Source organism: Carassius gibelio, chromosome A3, assembly GCF_023724105.1.
Source record: "Carassius gibelio isolate Cgi1373 ecotype wild population from Czech Republic chromosome A3, carGib1.2-hapl.c, whole genome shotgun sequence".
NCBI classification, from domain to species: domain Eukaryota; kingdom Metazoa; phylum Chordata; class Actinopteri; order Cypriniformes; family Cyprinidae; genus Carassius; species Carassius gibelio.
In genome coordinates, this window is record NC_068373.1 from 1132631 (window position 1) to 1146691 (window position 14061).

The 14061-nt window shown below is 36.5% G+C and overlaps 8 pseudogenes; all 8 read right to left on the reverse strand.

Moving 5' to 3' along the window:
* Positions 1-478: 478 nt before the first annotated feature.
* Positions 479-597, reverse strand: LOC127963819 (uncharacterized; annotated as a pseudogene).
* Positions 598-971: 374 nt separating this feature from the next.
* LOC127963824 (uncharacterized) lies at positions 972-1090 on the reverse strand (annotated as a pseudogene).
* Positions 1091-1742: 652 nt separating this feature from the next.
* LOC127963830 (uncharacterized) lies at positions 1743-1861 on the reverse strand (annotated as a pseudogene).
* A 6622-nt stretch (positions 1862-8483) lies between these two features.
* LOC127963274 (uncharacterized) lies at positions 8484-8602 on the reverse strand (annotated as a pseudogene).
* Positions 8603-8952: 350 nt separating this feature from the next.
* LOC127960692 (uncharacterized) lies at positions 8953-9071 on the reverse strand (annotated as a pseudogene).
* Positions 9072-11221: 2150 nt separating this feature from the next.
* LOC127962033 (uncharacterized) lies at positions 11222-11340 on the reverse strand (annotated as a pseudogene).
* Positions 11341-13158: 1818 nt separating this feature from the next.
* LOC127966037 (uncharacterized) lies at positions 13159-13277 on the reverse strand (annotated as a pseudogene).
* A 489-nt stretch (positions 13278-13766) lies between these two features.
* Positions 13767-13885, reverse strand: LOC127966038 (uncharacterized; annotated as a pseudogene).
* Between the last annotated feature and the right edge of the window lie 176 nt (positions 13886-14061).

Consider the following 14061-nt stretch of genomic DNA (forward strand, 5'->3'; position numbering starts at 1 on the left):
TTACTCTTTTTTTTTTTTTTTTTTTGCAAGATTTTTATGTAATTAGTAAAAATTGCCAAAAATATTACAGCAACTGGTATTTCCCGGCCGTCTTCCATCCAAGTACTAACCAGGCAAAACCTGCTATTATTCAGAGATCGGGCATTGACTTTTTTTTTTTTTTTCAAGATTATTATATAATTTGTGAAAAATTTCCAAAAATCTTAAAGCAACTGGTATTACCACAGTGTCTCCCATCCAATTACTAACCAGGCCCATACCTGCTAAGATTCAGATATGGGGCATTGGCTCTTTTTTTTTAAGATTATTATATAATTAGTAATAAATTTCCAATAATATTAGAGCACCTGGTATTACCAGGGGGTCTCCCATCCAATTACTAACCAGGCCCATACCTGCTAAGATTCAGATATGGGGCATTGACTCCTTTCTTTTTTTCTTGCAAGATTATTATATAATTTGTGAAAAATTTCCAAAAATCTTAAAGCAACTGGTATTACCAGGGGGTCTCCCATCCAATTACTAACCAGGCCGAAACCTGCTTAGTTTCCGAGCTCAGACATGATCTGGCATAGCCAGGGTGGTATGGCCATAAGCGAAGACTGCTGCAAAGAGAGAGCTATTTAAAGATCAGTCAATCTAATCGCCGGTACATTATATAAGTAGGAAAGAAAACCCTAAAGCTTAAAGCACCTGGTATTCCCAGGCGGTCTCCCATCCAAGCACTAACCAGGCCAATACCTGCTAAGATTAAGAGATCGGGCATTGACTCTTTTTTTTTTTTTGTTTTTTTTTTTAAGATTATTATATAATTAGTAATAAATTTCCAATAATATTAGAGCACCTGGTATTCCGAGGCGGTCTCCCATCCAGACACTAAACAGGTCCATGACTGCTAAGATTCAAAGAATGGGCATTGACTCTTTTTTTTTTTTCAAGATTATTATATAATTTGTGAAAAATTTACAAAAATCTTAAAGCAACTGGTATTACCAGGGGGTCTCCCATCCAATTACTAACCAGGCCGAAACCTGCTTAGTTTCCGAGCTCAGACATGATCTGGCATAGCCAGGGTGGTATGGCCATAAGCGAAGACTGCTGCAAAGAGAGAGCTATTTAAAGATCAGTCAATCTAATCGCCGGTACATTATATAAGTAGGAAAGAAAACCCTAAAGCTTAAAGCACCTGGTATTCCCAGGCGGTCTCCCATCCAAGCACTAACCTGGCCAATACCTGCTAAGATTAAGAGATCGGGCATTGACTCTTTTTTTTTAAGATTATTATATAATTAGTAATACATTTCCAATAATATTAGAGCACCTGGTTTTCCGAGGCGGTCTCCCATCCAAGCACTAAACAGGTCCATACCTCCTAAGATTCAAAGATTGGGCATTTACTCTTTTTTTTTGTTTTTTGTTTTTTGCAAGATTATTATGTAATTAGTAAAAATTGCCAAAAATATTACAGCAACTGGTATTTCCCGGCCGTCTTCCATCCAAGTACTAACCAGGCAAAACCTGCTATTATTCAGAGATCAGGCATTGACTTTTTTTTTTTTTTTTCAAGATTATTATATAATTTGTGAAAAATTTCCAAAAATCTTAAAGCAACTGGTATTACCACAGTGTCTCCCATCCAATTACTAACCAGGCCCATACCTGCTAAGATTCAGATATGGGGCATTGACTCCTTTCTTTTTTTCTTTCAAGATTATTATATAATTTGTGAAAAATTTCCAAAAATCTTAAAGCAACTGGTATTACCAGGGGGTCTCCCATCCAATTACTAACCAGGCCGAAACCTGCTTAGTTTCCGAGCTCAGACATGATCTGGCATAGCCAGGGTGGTATGGCCATAAGCGAAGACTGCTGCAAAGAGAGAGCTATTTAAAGATCAGTCAATCTAATCGCCGGTACATTATATAAGTAGGAAAGAAAACCCTAAAGCTTAAAGCACCTGGTATTCCCAGGCGGTCTCCCATCCAAGCACTAACCAGGCCAATACCTGCTAAGATTAAGAGATCGGGCATTGACTCTTTTTTTTTTTTTTTTTTTTTTTTTTAGATTATTATATAATTAGTAATAAATTTCCAATAATATTAGAGCACCTGGTATTCCGAGGCGGTCTCCCATCAAGACACTAAACAGGTCCATGACTGCTAAGATTCAAAGAATGGGCATTGACTCTTTTTTTTTTCAAGATTATTATATAATTTGTGAAAAATTTACAAAAATCTTAAAGCAAATGGTATTCCGAGGCGGTCTCCCATCCAAGCACTAAACAGGTCCATACCTCCTAAGATTCAAAGATTGGGCATTTACTCTTTTTTTTTTCAAGATTATTATATAATTTGTGAAAAATTTACAAAAATCTTAAAGCAACTGGTATTACCAGGGGGTCTCCCATCCAATTACTAACCAGCCCCACACCTGCTTAGCTTCCGAGCTCAGACATGATCTGGCATAGCTTTTTTTTTTTTTTTTTTTTTTTTTTTTTTTTTTATTAAGTTCACAAAATAATACATTATGTTTCTCCTAAATACAGAGATTCACATTCCAATTAAAAACAACAACAAAACAAAAAAACAATTAATAAAACAAAATAAAAATACATTCATACTTATAAATATTTTTCTTCTACATTATCCCATTTGTTGCATTTGTTATTTTACACTTTTTTTCCAACAGATACATTTATGTCATGTTTCAAAAGAATGTTCTGTACCTGAGAAGAAAACATTTTCATAAACATCTCTGCTTTTCCCTCCAGTCTCCAATATTTGCACAATGTAAACATATAATCTTCCACCATATGCTTATACAATGTCCACACATCTATACGAACAGACCTGTTCTTAACTATATTTCTTCTTTTCCATATAGCATTTTTTGCCAAAATAATTAACAAATTGATCATGATTTTATTCTTACACTTTTCCTCCTTTCCAAACATAAATGTTTTTTGCCAATCTTGATCTTCTTTTCTTTCCCCTAGGTCATTCACTATTTCTTTTAAAACCTTAAAAAAAGATCCTAATTCCTCACACAGTAAAAATAAATGCAACAAACCCTCATCTTGTTTTTTACAAACCTTACATAATGCACTTTGTTCTTTTTTTATAATACACAACCTCATTTCCGACCATATTACATTATGCCTTATAAAATAATCAAGACACTCCAAATTTGTGCTCACCAGTACTCCCCTCATATTTTTCCATATTTCTTCCTCTTTCAAGCCATTGAAGTTTCTTAACCACATATCATTTGAATTTGGTTTTTTAAAAATCTCTTCCCTTAAAACCTGATAAAACATTTTCACATTCCCTAAACTAAACCCTATTCTTTTATTTTGATTAACAAAATACACTTCAGTCTTTCCTTCCTCTTTTTCTTCCTTCTGTATTTCATTTATCCACGCTTTTGGTATTGCACTTTTCATTTCTTTATATTGCTTCTTTACATTGTTTATGTCATACTCTTCTTTGGCTTCTTCCAACTCATCAATAATTACTTGCACTGGTAAAAAACCCTCTCTTATCTCATACATAATATCCCTTAGTCTTGCAATCCCAACCTCCCACCATTTTTTAAAAAAGATTTCTTTCCCACTTTTCACAATATGCTTATTAAAAAACAATGGTTGGTTTAAAATCTCTTTCCTTCCTCCAGGTATAAAATCAACCTTTGAGAGAAAAAAACCCCAAGCTTTTAAAACTTCTTTATAAAAATCTGGTATTCTTTCAAACATCCATGCTTTCATTTTCATCCATAAAACACTGTCCCCTAGTTTCACATTACCACATTTGTCCAAATAGTATTTCATTGTATCTTTCCATTCTCCTTTTTCTTGATCATCTATATACTTTTTCACAACTTTAATTCTCATACTTTCCTTTTTTAATTCTACATCAGATAATCCCATTCCTCCTTTATCAGCCTGTCCTATCAGAGTGTTATAAGCAACTCTTGGGGGTTTCTTCTCCCAAATAAAATCTAAAACACATCTTTTTATTCTTACTTCCACCCATCTTGGCATTGCGCTCACCATTAAAATATACCACATTTTGGATAACATTAAAGCATTAACCACTAAAATTTTCCCTTTCAAACTTAAAAATCTTCCCCTCCAAAAAATTAATCTCCTTTCCATTTCCCCCAACAACTTTTCAAACATTCTTTCTCTTGCCCCTTTCTCATCTTTTCCTAAAGTCACACCCAAAATTTTTGTTTCCTTCACCTCCTCAAAATTAAAAACTCCTCCTAAATTTGGTACCTTTCCAAACTTCATGTACACAGTTTTTTCTCCATTAACTCTTGCACCTGTACCTTTACCATACCTCTCTACATTTCTCATGACTTCCTTCATACTTTCTAAGTCTTTTAAAATCAGTGTCGTGTCGTCTGCATATTGGAATATCTTTTTCTCTTCTTTACCTTCTTCTATTTTAATACCTTGAATGCTTTTATTTTTCTTAATCATTAAACCTAAAGGTTCTGCTACCAAAGTATATAGCTGTGCAGAGAGTGGACATCCTTGCCTTATTGATCTTGTTATTCTAAAAGGTTCTGTTAAGAAACCATTACACGTCACTCTCGTCATTACGTTATTATATAAAATTTTTATCCATTCCTTAAAATTCTTTCCAAAACCAAAACGTTCTAAAATTGCAAATAAAAAATCATGTTCTACCCTATCAAAAGCCTTTTCAAAATCTAAATTAACAACATATCCATCCTTCTGTGTTTCATTTAAATAGCTTATTATGTCTCTTACACCACTCGTTATATCAGCAATATCTCTCCCTCTTACACCATATGCCTGATTAGTCACTATAATTTTGGGTAAAATATTTTTCATTCTATTTGCAAGAATTTTAGATAGTATTTTTAAATCTGTGTTTAACATTGTTATTGGTCTAAAATTACTTAAATTATTTTTACTTCCTTTCCTTTTATAAATTAATTTCATCAACCCTATACTCATCCTCTGATCCAATTCTCTTTTATCAAAAATCTCCTTATATACTTCCTTTAAAATCCCACTTATCTTCTCTTTAAAAACTTTATAAAATTCATTTACTATCCCATCTGTCCCCGGGCTTTTGTTTCCTTTTAAACTATTGATAGCTTGTACAATTTCCTCTTCACTAATTTCTTTATCACATTCCTTTTTATCTTCTCTACTTACTTTAGCTGTAACACTCTCTAATAACTGAATTTTGGCTTTTTCGTCAATTCCTTTTGTTTCAAAAAGCCCTTCATAATAGTCTTTCACCTCTGTTAAAATTCCACTTATGTCTTTGACTATTTCTCCTTTTTAATTTTTTAATTCTTTTATTAACTTTGCTTTGCCTCTACTTTTTTCCAAATTAAAGAAAAATTTTGTACATTTTTCTCCTGCAATTGTGTTTTTTGCCTTACTCCTTATAATAGCTCCTTTACACTTTTCTTCCTCAATTTTCCGTAACTCTTCCTCCAAAAGTATTATCTGTTTTATATTTACTTCACTTTTATTTGTCTCTTTTCTGAGTTTTTTCCTTATTTCCAGCTCCTTTGCTTTTTTAACTTTCTGTACCAATTTGCTATGGTTTATAGAATATTTTCTTATTTCATATTTTACATTTTGCCACCATAATCGTTTATCTTCAAAGTACATTCCGTCCTCTTTTTCTTTGTCTAATATTTCCTCAATTCCTATTCTATAACTTTCACTTGTCAAAATTTCTGAATTTAGTATCCACACTCCAGGCCCTTTTTTTTCTTTACTAAAGTCAATATTCCATAAAAGCATTTTGTGATCACTCAAACTGGTATCCTTATAACAAATGTCCCCCAGAAAAAATTCCATATCCCTTTCACTTAAAATAAAATCGATTCTTGTCTGACACATAAAATTCCCAACCAGTTGTCTTCTGGAAAATTCTCTTTTCCTTTCATGGTTTTCCCTCCAAACATCTATCAAATTTCTTTCCTCCATCATTTCTTTTAACTCTTTCCTTCCCATATCTGTTCTAAAAACCATCCCATCTGCCATGTCCATCTTACTAAAAACAGTATTAAAATCCCCAACTAAAATAACGTTTTTATATGTCTTTATTAAAATCCTTAATCCCTCAAAAAAATGTTTTTTTTCTCCCTCCTGGGTGGGTGCATGCAAATTAATTATCACAAATTCATGATCATCTTTCTTAATATTAATCCCAACACATTTGCCTTTTTTGTCATTATAGACTTCATATGAATTAATTTCAACATTTTCCTTTATTAAAATGGCTACCCCCCTTCCTATCCTTCCATCACCATTATTATAAAACATTTGTCCTTTCCATCTCTTTTTCACATCCTCAATCATTTCGTCTTTCCAGTTTGTTTCTTGTAAAATTATCACATCCTGCTTTTTGCATAGTTCTTTTACCATCTCAAATTTCTTTACACTCATTAAACCTCTTGCATTAAAACTCACAAAGTTTAAAACCATACCAATAAAAAATAAGCATTTAAAACCATTCATCTTCAGTCTCTCTCACAATCTTGTTCTTGTATCAATCCCAACTTCTTTTTATCTATTTCAATCATCTTTTTCTTTCTAGCAACATTAAGATTTGGCTTTACCTTCATTGATTTTCTTCTTATCATTTTTCCAACCTTTTCTCTTTCTTTCCTTGCCTCCTGTTGTTCCATATCCAGTTCCTCCACCTCGTCGCTCTCCTCTTCATCATTTACTTCCTTGTCATTTGCACCATTCTGTTCGGTTTCTCCATCTTCTCCCTCCTCTGTATCGTCCTCCATTCTGTTTACTTCTCCATCCTGGTGACTTTGGTCCTTCAACTTCTGATTTTCCATATATTCTATTTGCTTTTGTTGTTTGTTTTCCATTGGTTCAAAAGTCTCTGTGGTTTCTGCAATCTCATCTTGCACCTGCCTGTCCATACTTTGTTGCTCCTCTGATTGCTTCTCGTTACCTTCCATCCAGCATTCACATATATTAAGAGGTTTGCCACATTCTGGACATTCAATTGCTGTACAGTCTCTTGAGAAATGTCCTTGATCATTGCATTTAAAACATCTGAACTCAGGACAGTCTTTGATGATATGTTCTGGACTTAAACACAATCTACAAGTTTTGACCTGCCTACTGTGTATTATCCTGAAGTACTGTGAGCCTTCAGTTGTCTCAAACCTTGTACTATATGGCAATGATGCCACCTCCTTTGGGAACTTAACCTTAACAAATCTTGTCCCATCCTCTATCTCCGTTCCTGGGTAAAACCTCCTCCTTATCTCTGTTATGGGAGTAACTCCCCATCCTTCCAATTTCGAGGTTATGTCATCATCATCTAAATACACAGGCAGATGCATGAACGAGACTACATATTCTCTGTCCTGGAGTTTTTTAACATCACACATTTGTCCTTTAATTTGCAAACCATTTAACAGTCCATCACAAGCTTCCTCCGTTTCAAAAGTCACTTTATATTGTTTATTAGTCTTTGGTCTTACCGCAAGAATTTTTTCCACGCTCACTTTTTCCTTTATTGCTCTAATAATGTCCTCCGCTCCTCCATTAAGCACTTTGCTGTCAATTATTGCTGTAGCTTCTTTTGAATAGATCCTTTGTTTCTTCATTTCTTTCGCCATCATCCCTTCTCCTTGTCTTAATCCTTTGCCTTGGTCAATTGCATTAGCTTGTTTCAAATTCGTTGCAAGTTGTGAAACAAGCAGTTGATCCATTTCACTCATTCTGAATAAAAAAAAAAAAAAAAAAAAAAAAATTAAACCACTCCCCAGACAGCATGAAGCTGCTGGTTCGTGGTTTAAAACTAATTAAATAGATAAAGAAAAACTCCTCTTACAATTAATTCTAAAAATAAAAAATAATAAACAAACAAACAATACAAGAGTTAGCTTCCGTCCTTTCTACACACACTTGCACTTCCTGGATTGTACCACTACAATGAACAGGGTTGCACAGGGTGGTATGGCCATAAGCGAAGACTGCTGCAAAGAGAGAGCTATTTAAAGATCAGTCAATCTAATCGCCGGTACATTATACAGGACCAAACCTGCTTAGCTTCCGAGAGCAGACGAGATCAGGCATAGCCAGGTTGTTACGGTCGCAAACGAAGGATACTGCAAAGAGAGGACTATTTAAAGATCAGCCAATCAAATCGCCCATACATTATATAAGTAGGAATGAAAACCCAAAAGCTTACAGCACCTGGTATTCCGAGGCGGTCTCCCATCCAAGCACTAACCAGGCCAATACCTGCTAAGATTAAGAGATCGGGCATTGGCTCTTTTTTTTAAGATTATTATATAATTAGTAATAAATTTCCAATAATATTAGAGCACCTGGTATTACCAGGGGGTCTCCCATCCAAACACTACACAGGTCCATAACTGCTAAGATTCAAAGAATGGGCATTGACTCTTTTTTTTTTTTTCAAGATTATTATATAATTTGTGAAAAATTTACAAAAATCTTAAAGCAACTGGTATTACCAGGGGGTCTCCCATCCAATTACTAACCAGGCCCAAACCTGCTTAGCTTCCGAGCTCAGACATGATCTGGCATAGCCAGGGTGATTTGGCCATAAGCGAAGACTGCTGCAAAGAGAGAGCTATTTAAAGATCAGTCAATCTAATCGCCGGTACATTATACAGGACCAAACCTGCTTAGCTTCCGAGAGCAGACGAGATCAGGCATAGCCAGGTTGTTACGGTCGCAAGCGAAGGATACTGCAAAGAGAGGACTATTTAAAGATCAGCCAATCAAATCGCCCATACATTATATAAGTAGGAATGAAAACCCAAAAGCTTACAGCACCTGGTATTCCGAGGCGGTCTCCCATCCAAGCACTAACCAGGCCAATACCTGCTAAGATTAAGAGATCGGGCATTGGCTCTTTTTTTTAAGATTATTATATAATTAGTAATAAATTTCCAATAATATTAGAGCACCTGGTATTACCAGGGGGTCTCCCATCCAATTACTAACCAGGCCCAAACCTGCTTAGCTTCCGAGCTCAGACATGATCTGGCATAGCCAGGGTGGTATGGCCATAAGCGAAGACTGCTGCAAAGAGAGAGCTATTTAAAGATCAGTCAATCTAATCGCCGGTACATTATATAAGTAGGAAAGAAAACCCTAAAGCTTAAAGCACCTGGTATTCCCAGGCGGTCTCCCATCCAAGCACTAACCAGGCCAATACCTGCTAAGATTAAGAGATCGGGCATTGACTCTTTTTTTTTTTTTTTTTTTTTTTTTAAGATTATTATATAATTAGTAATAAATTTCCAATAATATTAGAGCACCTGGTATTCCGAGGCGGTCTCCCATCCAGACACTAAACAGGTCCATGACTGCTAAGATTCAAAGAATGGGCATTGACTCTTTTTTTTTTTTCAAGATTATTATATAATTTGTGAAAAATTTACAAAAATCTTAAAGCAACTGGTATTACCAGGGGGTCTCCCATCCAATTACTAACCAGGCCCATACCTGCTAAGATTAAGAGATCGGGCATTGACTCTTTTTTTTTAAGATTATTATATAATTAGTAATACATTTCCAATAATATTAGAGCACCTGGTTTTCCGAGGCGGTCTCCCATCCAAGCACTAAACAGGTCCATACCTCCTAAGATTCAAAGATTGGGCATTTACTCTATTTTTTTTTTTTTTTTTTGCAAGATTATTATGTAATTAGTAAAAATTGCCAAAAATATTACAGCAACTGGTATTTCCCGGCCGTCTTCCATCCAAGTACTAACCAGGCAAAACCTGCTATTATTCAGAGATCAGGCATTGACTTTTTTTTTTTTTTTCAAGATTATTATATAATTTGTGAAAAATTTCCAAAAATCTTAAAGCAACTGGTATTACCACAGTGTCTCCCATCCAATTACTAACCAGGCTCATACCTGCTAAGATTCAGATATGGGGCATTGACTCCTTTCTTTTTTTCTTGCAAGATTATTATATAATTTGTGAAAAATTTCCAAAAATCTTAAAGCAAATGGTATTACCAGGGGGTCTCCCATCCAATTACTAACCAGGCCGAAACCTGCTTAGCTTCCGAGCTCAGACATGATCTGGCATAGCCAGGGTGGAATGGCCATAATCGAAGACTGCTGCAGAGAGAGAGCTATTTAAAGATCAGCCAATCTAATCGCCGGTACATTATACAGGACCAAACCTGCTTAGCTTCCGAGAGCAGACGAGATCAGGCATAGCCAGGTTGTTACGGTCGCAAGCGAAGGATACTGCAAAGAGAGGACTATTTAAAGATCAGCCAATCAAATCGCCCATACATTATATAAGTAGGAATGAAAACCCAAAAGCTTACAGCACCTGGTATTCCGAGGCGGTCTCCCATCCAAGCACTAACCAGGCCAATACCTGCTAAGATTAAGAGATCGGGCATTGGCTCTTTTTTTTTTAAGATTATTATATAATTAGTAATAAATTTCCAATAATATTAGAGCACCTGGTATTACCAGGGGGTCTCCCATCCAAACACTACACAGGTCCATGACTGCTAAGATTCAAAGAATGGGCATTGACTCTTTTTTTTTCAAGATTATTATATAATTTGTGAAAAATTTACAAAAATCTTAAAGCAACTGGTATTACCAGGGGGTCTCCCATCCAATTACTAACCATGCCGAAACCTGCTTAGCTTCCGAGCTCAGACATGATCTGGCATAGCCAGGGTGGAATGGCCATAAGCGAAGACTGCTGCAGAGAGAGAGCTATTTAAAGATCAGCCAATCTAATCGCCGGTACATTATACAGGACCAAACCTGCTTAGCTTCCGAGAGCAGACGAGATCAGGCATAGCCAGGTTGTTACGGTCGCAAGCGAAGGATACTGCAAAGAGAGGACTATTTAAAGATCAGCCAATCAAATCGCCGGTACATTATATAAGTAGGAAAGAAAACCCTAAAGCTTAAAGCACCTGGTATTCCCAGGCGGTCTCCCATCCAAGCACTAACCAGGCCAATACCTGCTAAGATTAAGAGATCGGGCATTGGCTCTTTTTTTAAGATTATTATATAATTAGTAATAAATTTCCAATAATATTAGAGCACCTGGTATTACCAGGGGGTCTCCCATCCAAACACTACACAGGTCCATGACTGCTAAGATTCAAAGAATGGGCATTGACTCTTTTTTTTTTCAAGATTATTATATAATTTGTGAAAAATTTACAAAAATCTTAAAGCAACTGGTATTACCAGGGGGTCTCCCATCCAATTACTAACCAGGCCCAAACCTGCTTAGCTTTCGAGCTCAGACATGATCTGGCATAGCCAGGGTGGTATGGCCATAAGCGAAGACTGCTGCAAAGAGAGAGCTATTTAAAGATCAGCCAATCTAATCGCCGGTACATTATATAAGTAGGAAAGAAAACCCTAAAGCTTAAAGCACCTGGTATTCCCAGGCGGTCTCCCATCCGAGATCGGGCATTGACTCTTTTTTTTAAGATTATTATATAATTAGTAATAAATTTCCAATAATATTAGAGCACCTGGTTTTCCGAGGCGGTCTCCCATCCAAGCACTAAACAGGTCCATACCTCCTAAGATTCAAAGATTGGGCATTTACTCTTTTTTTTTTTTTTTTTTTTTGCAAGATTATTATGTAATTAGTAAAAATTGCCAAAAATATTACAGCAACTGGTATTTCCCGGCCGTCTTCCATCCAAGTACTAACCAGGCAAAACCTGCTATTATTCAGAGATCGGGCATTGACTTTTTTTTTTTTTTTTCAAGATTATTATATAATTTGTGAAAAATTTCCAAAAATCTTAAAGCAACTGGTATTACCAGGGTGTCTCCCATCCAATTACTAACCAGGCCCATACCTGCTAAGATTCAGATATGGGGCATTGACTCCTTTCTTTTTTTCTTGCAAGATTATTATATAATTTGTGAAAAATTTCCAAAAATCTTAAAGCAACTGGTATTACCAGGGGGTCTCCCATCCAATTACTAACCAGGCCGAAACCTGCTTAGCTTCCGAGCTCAGACATGATCTGGCATAGCCAGGGTGGAATGGCCATAAGCGAAGACTGCTGCAGAGAGAGAGCTATTTAAAGATCAGCCAATCTAATCGCCGGTACATTATACAGGACCAAACCTGCTTAGCTTCCGAGAGCAGACGAGATCAGGCATAGCCAGGTTGTTACGGTAGCAAGCGAAGGATACTGCAAAGAGAGGACTATTTAAAGATCAGCCAATCAAATCGCCCATACATTATATAAGTAGGAATGAAAACCCAAAAGCTTACAGCACCTGGTATTCCGAGGCGGTCTCCCATCCAAGCACTAACCAGGCCAATACCTGCTAAGATTAAGAGATCGGGCATTGGCTCTTTTTTTTAAGATTATTATATAATTAGTAATAAATTTCCAATAATATTAGAGCACCTGGTATTACCAGGGGGTCTCCCATCCAAACACTACACAGGTCCATGACTGCTAAGATTCAAAGAATGGGCATTGACTCTTTTTTTTTCAAGATTATTATATAATTTGTGAAAAATTTACAAAAATCTTAAAGCAACTGGTATTACCAGGGGGTCTCCCATCCAATTACTAACCAGGCCGAAACCTGCTTAGCTTCCGAGCTCAGACATGATCTGGCATAGCCAGGGTGGAATGGCCATAAGCGAAGACTGCTGCAGAGAGAGAGCTATTTAAAGATCAGCCAATCTAATCGCCGGTACATTATACAGGACCAAACCTGCTTAGCTTCCGAGAGCAGACGAGATCAGGCATAGCCAGGTTGTTACGGTCGCAAGCGAAGGATACTGCAAAGAGAGGACTATTTAAAGATCAGCCAATCAAATCGCCCATACATTATATAAGTAGGAATGAAAATCCAAAAGCTTACAGCACCTGGTATTCCGAGGCGGTCTCCCATCCAAGCACTAACCAGGCCAATACCTGCTAAGATTAAGAGATCGGGCATTGGCTCTATTTTTTAAGATTATTATATAATTAGTAATAAATTTCCAATAATATTAGAGCACCTGGTATTACCTCCCATCCAAACACTACACAGGTCCATGACTGCTAAGATTGAAAGAATGGGCATTGACTCTTTTTTTTTTCAAGATTATTATATAATTTGTGAAAAATTTACAAAAATCTTAAAGCAACTGGTATTACCAGGGGGTCTCCCATCCAATTACTAACCAGGCCCAAACCTGCTTAGCTTCCGAGCTCAGACATGATCTGGCATAGCCAGGGTGGTATGGCCATAAGCGAAGACTGCTGCAAAGAGAGAGCTATTTAAAGATCAGTCAATCTAATCGCCGGTACATTATACAGGACCAAACCTGCTTAGCTTCCGAGAGCAGACGAGATCAGGCATAGCCAGGTTGTTACGGTCGCAAGCGAAGGATACTGCAAAGAGAGGACTATTTAAAGATCAGCCAATCAAATCGCCCATACATTATATAAGTAGGAATGAAAACCCAAAAGCTTACAGCACCTGGTATTCCGAGGCGGTCTCCCATCCAAGCACTAACCAGGCCAATACCTGCTAAGACTAAGAGATCGGGCATTGGCTCTTTTTTTTAAGATTATTATATAATTAGTAATAAATTTCCAATAATATTAGAGCACCTGGTATTACCAGGGGGTCTCCCATCCAAACACTACACAGGTCCATAACTGCTAAGATTCAAAGAATGGGCATTGACTCTTTTTTTTTTTTCAAGATTATTATATAATTTGTGAAAAATTTACAAAAATCTTAAAGCAACTGGTATTACCAGGGGGTCTCCCATCCAATTACTAACCAGGCCCAAACCTGCTTAGCTTCCGAGCTCAGACATGATCTGGCATAGCCAGGGTGGTATGGCCATAAGCGAAGACTGCTGCAAAGAGAGAGCTATTTAAAGATCAGTCAATCTAATCACCGGTACATTATACAGGACCAAACCTGCTTAGCTTCCGAGAGCAGACGAGATCAGGCATAGCCAGGTTGTTACGGTCGCAAGCGAAGGATACTGCAAAGAGAGGACTATTTAAAGATCAGCCAATCA